Below are 6210 nucleotides of genomic sequence, written 5' to 3' on the forward strand. Positions count from 1 at the left end.
TGTGTGTGTGTGTGTATATATATATATATATATATATATATTTTGTGTAATGATGTAAATCATAAGCCTGTCTTCTGTTTCAGATATAGTCGGGCTTACCTCCATGCTCTGTTTAAGAGTGACACTGCAGCCATGCATTACATCACCATCCACAACATCGCCTACCAGGTCAGTACGTAACAGTTAACGTCACATCATAACTCGAGATGACATCATGATTAAACAACAAAAAACATTTGACCACGTATCAAAATATAAAAAAGAAGATATATCTCAACTGTATGAAGTGTGCCGTTATGAGTTCATTCATTTCCTGCGTTAATCCGCAATCCTGCCACTGAGAGTTATCAACCAGAGCCACAAGTTTACATCATGCGTTTCAAGTCTTTATCGCTCTGACAGAATTCTGACAAGAGATGTTGAACTTTATGAAAGTATGCGACATCATTCAGATTATGTCGTCGCCTCGGTCATTTAATGCTTCAGTAGTCTCTGTAGCTGAAAGTGGCACAAACTCGCTTTGCTGCTCTGGCATTATCAAAACCATGAAGAGTCTCCTCTTGTGACAGATGTGTCCCGAAACATAATGTTCATGTTAGGAGAGCATGATGTCTGATTATGCAACATATTCATCTCTTGATTTCTTAAAAGTTTTTCACATTTAAGCCAGCTCTTAAGTTGACGTATAGGGCTTTCCATGTTGGGCCGCCACTCTACCGTGAAATGTCACAAGTATTTAACATTTACATGTTACCCTCTAATGTTACCATGGTGGAATGTAAACATTCTTGCTGAAGACCCGTGCACTCTCATGTTGCAGAAGACAAGACGATGTCCCACTGCAGATTAATAATCGCATTATTTTCCTTTTCAATCATCAAACATGTCTCTTTGCAGCTCACCCTGATGCGCTCTGTGAGACGGAGCATCGTGGACGGCTGCTTCCCCGAGTTCATACGGACATTCATGAAGCGAATGTTTCCCTCTCGGGACCAGTACCCCGGCTGGGCCGTGGACGCTCTGGCCTCCGTCGACGTTACGTTGGAATAGATCTTGGAAGGCAGCCGTCGTGCTCTCAGTGGGGCTGTCAAAGACTGACTGAAAGATTTTTAAATGACTTTTTTTATGAGTGATTGTTTGTTGTTTTTACTCTTTGTTTATATTTGTATATAAATTGCCAGTTTTGTTGGCGATGAGGAAAATGTCTTTTGGTCTGAAGGCATAACGCCTGATTGTCTTTTGCGTCACTCAGCCGCTGCAAACTGTCCTCGGTACACATTACGATGATGTGAGACTGAATGGGGTTTGAATGAGGTTTGAAACACGTGAACTATCTCCTCTGATATGCTCAGACACTTTTTGTTGTTACCATGGCTACAGAGCTATAGGCCCACCCACTTGAAATTAAATGTTTCGCCTTTCCGTCAACCTGGTATTTCATTTTTCCAAAGGCACAGGATGATTAAACGTATTTGTATTCAGGTGTTTTAACCGACGTCCTCACGGACATGTGGTTGTCAGATAACTGAACGGATAAATAAGTCCATCACGACCGCTTGTGTGCTTTGTGTCATGATGACCACCAGAGGGCAAAACCAGAGCAAAGAGACTGTAAAACTGAATGATATGCTATGAATTTTTTTCCGAATAGAGTTAAAAGCAGTTCAGCTGTCTCGAAGTAGAAATCGCATACGATAACGGTGAGATATGAGCTCAAATGTAGGAGGGCACACAACATCCATATCCAAATTATTCACAACCTTAACTCGGCGTGCATTTAAATACTATCAACTCATTCTTATCCATTGTTATTCTGCCCTTTCTCATCCGTTGAATGGGCAATAAGCCACTTTCACCCTCTGAGTGAAGGTTTTGTTTGGAGCTTACAGAGGTGCTGCTTTATCAAGGCTCCGTTGTGGGTGATTAATATTTATCATTGGAAGTTGATTTGAATAACACCTGTTGTCTGTGGCTTTGAGTCAACAGTCCTCACAAGCACCACATTTTAATTTCATTACGGTGTCAGTTATGACCAAAGGCTCCACGAGATTAAACCTGTGACATGTAGTGAGTGTCAGGCCATCTAATATCTAACACAACACTGTGGTAAATAAATGATGTGTTTGGTGAATAACAAGTGTTAACGCCCTTAAACACAAGTGTTTGTTCATTAGTTAAAATGAGAGATGACTGAAATGTTCATTTTATATTTTAATAGCCCTCTTTCAGAAGAACTTCTAGTTTTGTACATAATGCTTGTATTGTTTTCAAATGTATCACTGGTTACGTTTCATGCATGAGAAGAGGTGTTTTAGAATAAATAGAATATCTTCTGATTTAACTGTGTGTTTCATTTCTTTATCTGTCAGAGCAACAGCGTTTAGTTGACAATATGCACTAAATACATTGGATGTATCCTCGTGTATAGCCTTCTTTAGCAAGGCGTGTCATGCGTGCCTCCTTAAACTGCTATTATTAATTATCGTCTTAGCTCTCCGTGCGGAAATAATCGATGTACGTGATCGTTGTTCAGATGCGCGCACGTCTCCACAGAAGTATGGGCATCACGCGAATGTGTGACAGTTTATCATTCAGGATTACAGTAGCTATTATGTCAACAGAGAACGCTTATTGTACAATTTTATAGATTTTTTTTTGCGTGTATTGTTTTTGAAATTGTTGCTTTTTTTTGCGATTCCTGAAATGAAAAGTCGTCGCAACAGAACAGTAGTCCCCAGCGGCTGGTTACACATTTGCTGCCAGTGCATCCAAGCGGAGCTCAGGCAGGGAGGATGCTGGTGTTGAGAGACAACCAGTTGCTCTCCAGCTGTCACTGTAAAAGTGGAGCCTCCCCCCATACGCACCGACGGATGAACATCCTCGACCTGTTGCCTCGGTGGCAAGAAAAGTAGAGCTGCGTTGTGACGGGTGCCAAAAAACAAAGAAGAGTTGTTGTTTTTTTCTGTTGAGGAGGGAGGTCGAAAACGATGCCATGAGGTGTATCAATGCATTCGTTATTAATGTACATTTTGAATAGCAGAAGGAAGAGGAACGGAGTTGGTTTTGGGGGGTTCCACCTCTTCGGTGTGGAGGTGCGGTTTGCGGTGATATCTGTCTCTATCTCTGGGCTCTGAGGAGAAAGACCATGGTCGAACTGGAAAAGGAGGTGCTCCCGCTGCCCCCTCGGTACCGGTTCCGAGACCTGTTGCTCGGGGACTGGCAGACCGACGACAGGTAAGGATGCTTGCATCGTTTACGCACGGCGCACTGAATCCGTTGCGCATCTGTGCGCTATAAGAGCATCATATCATCTCGTCTATAAAGTGCACATGTGTTTGCAATTTCTCTCTGTGATCTCGTTGATTCATGTGTATGCGTGTGTTGGAGTAATCTACTGCCTGCTGTGCAGTGCTGAATGCAACAGGTTTACTCGTTCCCCTGTGTGCGCGGAAACGGCTGCTGCTAATGCTGCTAATTCTACATTATCCCACCAAAAGAAAACACATCTAAAAGAAAACCTAAGGAGAATGAGAGACTGATTCACTGAGGAATATGTATTTCATTTACTTTCATGCCATGTAGGTGGCGCATCTCACAAGTGTATATTTGAAACATGAAAACAAGATTTGAAAGCATCCACCAGGATTGGAATGAAGAACGAGCAAGGCAGTATGTTACTCTATTTATGTTCTCCTCCCATAATTGCTGAAATTCGCCGATCCATCTGCCACCTGGACAGACAATGTCAAGTGGGTGCCCTTAGTTATTAACCTTTTGATTCTCCATTTGCAGGGCAGAAGATTTGAAATGCTATATGATATGCATTGCTTGATTTGGCTCATTTCATTATGCTGTGTAATAGAAAACCTTAAACCTCAATTTCATGCTCGGCATCGCTTGTTGCTAGGTGGAAATGGGGACCAAAACACTTGCTTGTGGACTTGACTGGGTGTTTCGAATCAGATAATTGGGCCAACTTGCCATTGAAAGCATGGAGGTGTTCAATCTGGGTTCAGCCATTGCCAGGCTTCACTACAGAGAAACTGCTGCATGCTAACCGTTAATAATGAATATTATTCAAAACTATCAAGCATTGTCCATTTTTTAATCAATCATACCATTACAGTGTGTATCCGTATCCCTTTTGCACAGCTGCAGCCCACACAGGCCTTCTCTCTCCCGTCGCGCTCTTCTGGCCTTTTGTAATTTTTCCGCTTTTTCCCAAGGACTAATGTTTCTGAACCAGAGTTCCGCGTGACCTCAGTCACCTGATTACAGAGGTTCAATGAAAGGGGGGTCCCTGCTTGTTACACAAAAGGACTTTTATAATCCAAGCTCCTCATCCTCTAAAAGAGGCGAGAAAAAGATACAAGTTTACAGCAACATGGATAATGTACTCTCTGAGGTTTAAATTAAACTTGTGTGGGCTGTGTATGTTCCATTTATTTTTATCAAATTGCAGAGCTATAATGTCAAGTGCAGTGTTTCATATCGATCTTAATTATGAGCCTTTGTATAGACTATAGACATTTAGTCCTTTGTATTTCTGTGTGTGTGTGTGTGTGTGTTTGTGTGTGTTTACAGCTCAATCTATGTGTGCGCGTGTGTCTGAGCATCCGCTTTATACAAACGCCGCTTGTGAGAGAGCGAGAGAGTGATTGACAGAGGATCATGATGTTGATCCCATTGCCCAGGGATTATTAGCTGCTCTAAAATGGTCTGATTAGAGGGAAAGCCAGAGTTGTTATTGATAGTGACAGAAAGCTTAATTGGGGCTGAATCACACAGAGTTTGTCTGCTGTGGTCTATTAATCCAGGAGTTGCTTTAAGCGACCAGACGTTTCCAATGGGCGCAGGTGCACAGATGGATACAGTATCAACGCATCCCAGCACAGACACACTCACACGCATCAAAATGTCAACATGTGTTCGCATAACTTATCTCCTTGACACATATGGTGGCACTCTGCTCTGGGGAAGCATGCATTTCTGAGCCTTATAATCCCTCTTCTGTCATCCTCTGTAGGTCGCTTCCCTGTTGCCCTCTCATCTCAGCTGAGTCTGTGTCCATGCGTATCGCCCCCCCCCCCCCCCCCCCACACACACACACACACGTCATAGTTCTAATTGAAGTGCCTCCACTACCATACCATTTTCCTCTTTAAAGAGCTCTCCTGTAACTCAGTGGAATACATTTAGTTGAAGCCATTGAAAGCCTCTCGGGTGTGGCAATTTTCAGCGCAGACGTGATGGGAAATGATTTAATAATTTAATTCACACACAAAAGATTCCAATCTTTTGTCACCTGAGTGTTACTGACTGTTATTACCGATACCTCCCTTTTCTACCTCTGACAGTGTTTTTCTTTATTGTTAGTGGACCTGTGTGTGTGTGTGTGTGTGTGCTTGAGTGAGTTGGGGTTGCCCCCCTGACCTTCAAGTGTATATTCATAAATAGTATATACTTTCTAATTTGTCTAAAACACACACAAATGCAAACATGTTGGACTTTGTCCTTGGCACTCCAGCATTGGCTGCATATAAATTGTCTCAAATTAGAATAAACATAAATGAAAATTGACTCCGTTTACTCGCACACAGGAAACGAGCCTTCTCTCCGAGACAGAATTTGAATTGGGCTCTGCTCTAAGTTTGCAAACAACTGCCAATTATCCTCATCTGTGTAGTTCCCGAATCCATAACCTCAAACAAGGTTGTGGCTGACAAAATGAATGTGTCGAGATCAAATAAGTAGCAACGTTTTAGTGAAACCGTTCTCACTCCGACAACATTTACATTTTCTGGCAGTATGTCAGAGGCTTCTGATTTGAGGATATGCCAGATGACTAAACAATTAAATCCAGATATTTTGCAGGCTGATGATTACGATTTTTATATCGTAATCATTCGTAAAATTAATGAGGAGGCAAAGGGAATAGCTTGGGGATTAAGGATGGCGGAGAGACAGAGACAGAGACTGAGCGAGAGACGATGTGGAGGCGACAGCCAATAAGACATTGTTTTAATGAAAAAAAGGCCGTCATTTGTATGATAATCCTGGACTCTGAGGAAAGCTCCCGCTGAGGCTTTCTGTTGAGCAGCAATGGTGACTCTGTTGTTCTGCATTTCATTTCACTTGTAACTAAATATGCATACACGCTGTGCTGGCAGTCACGTGTGTGTTTATAGTATGTATAGTATAGTAAGTGTT

The 6210-nt window shown here is 42.3% G+C and overlaps 1 long non-coding RNA gene across 1 annotated transcript; it reads left to right on the plus strand.

Moving 5' to 3' along the window:
* The first annotated feature begins 58 nt into the window (after positions 1 to 58).
* Positions 59 to 1422, plus strand: LOC116378760 (uncharacterized). Its single transcript, XR_004212331.1, has 2 exons — positions 59 to 168; positions 898 to 1422. It is a non-coding gene; the product is annotated as an uncharacterized LOC116378760 (long non-coding RNA).
* Positions 1423 to 6210: the final 4788 nt, after the last annotated feature.

The sequence above is a fragment of the Anarrhichthys ocellatus genome, unplaced genomic scaffold (assembly GCF_004355925.1).
Source record: "Anarrhichthys ocellatus isolate YVR2014 unplaced genomic scaffold, GSC_Weel_1.0 scaffold3115, whole genome shotgun sequence".
NCBI classification, from domain to species: Eukaryota; Metazoa; Chordata; class Actinopteri; order Perciformes; family Anarhichadidae; genus Anarrhichthys; species Anarrhichthys ocellatus.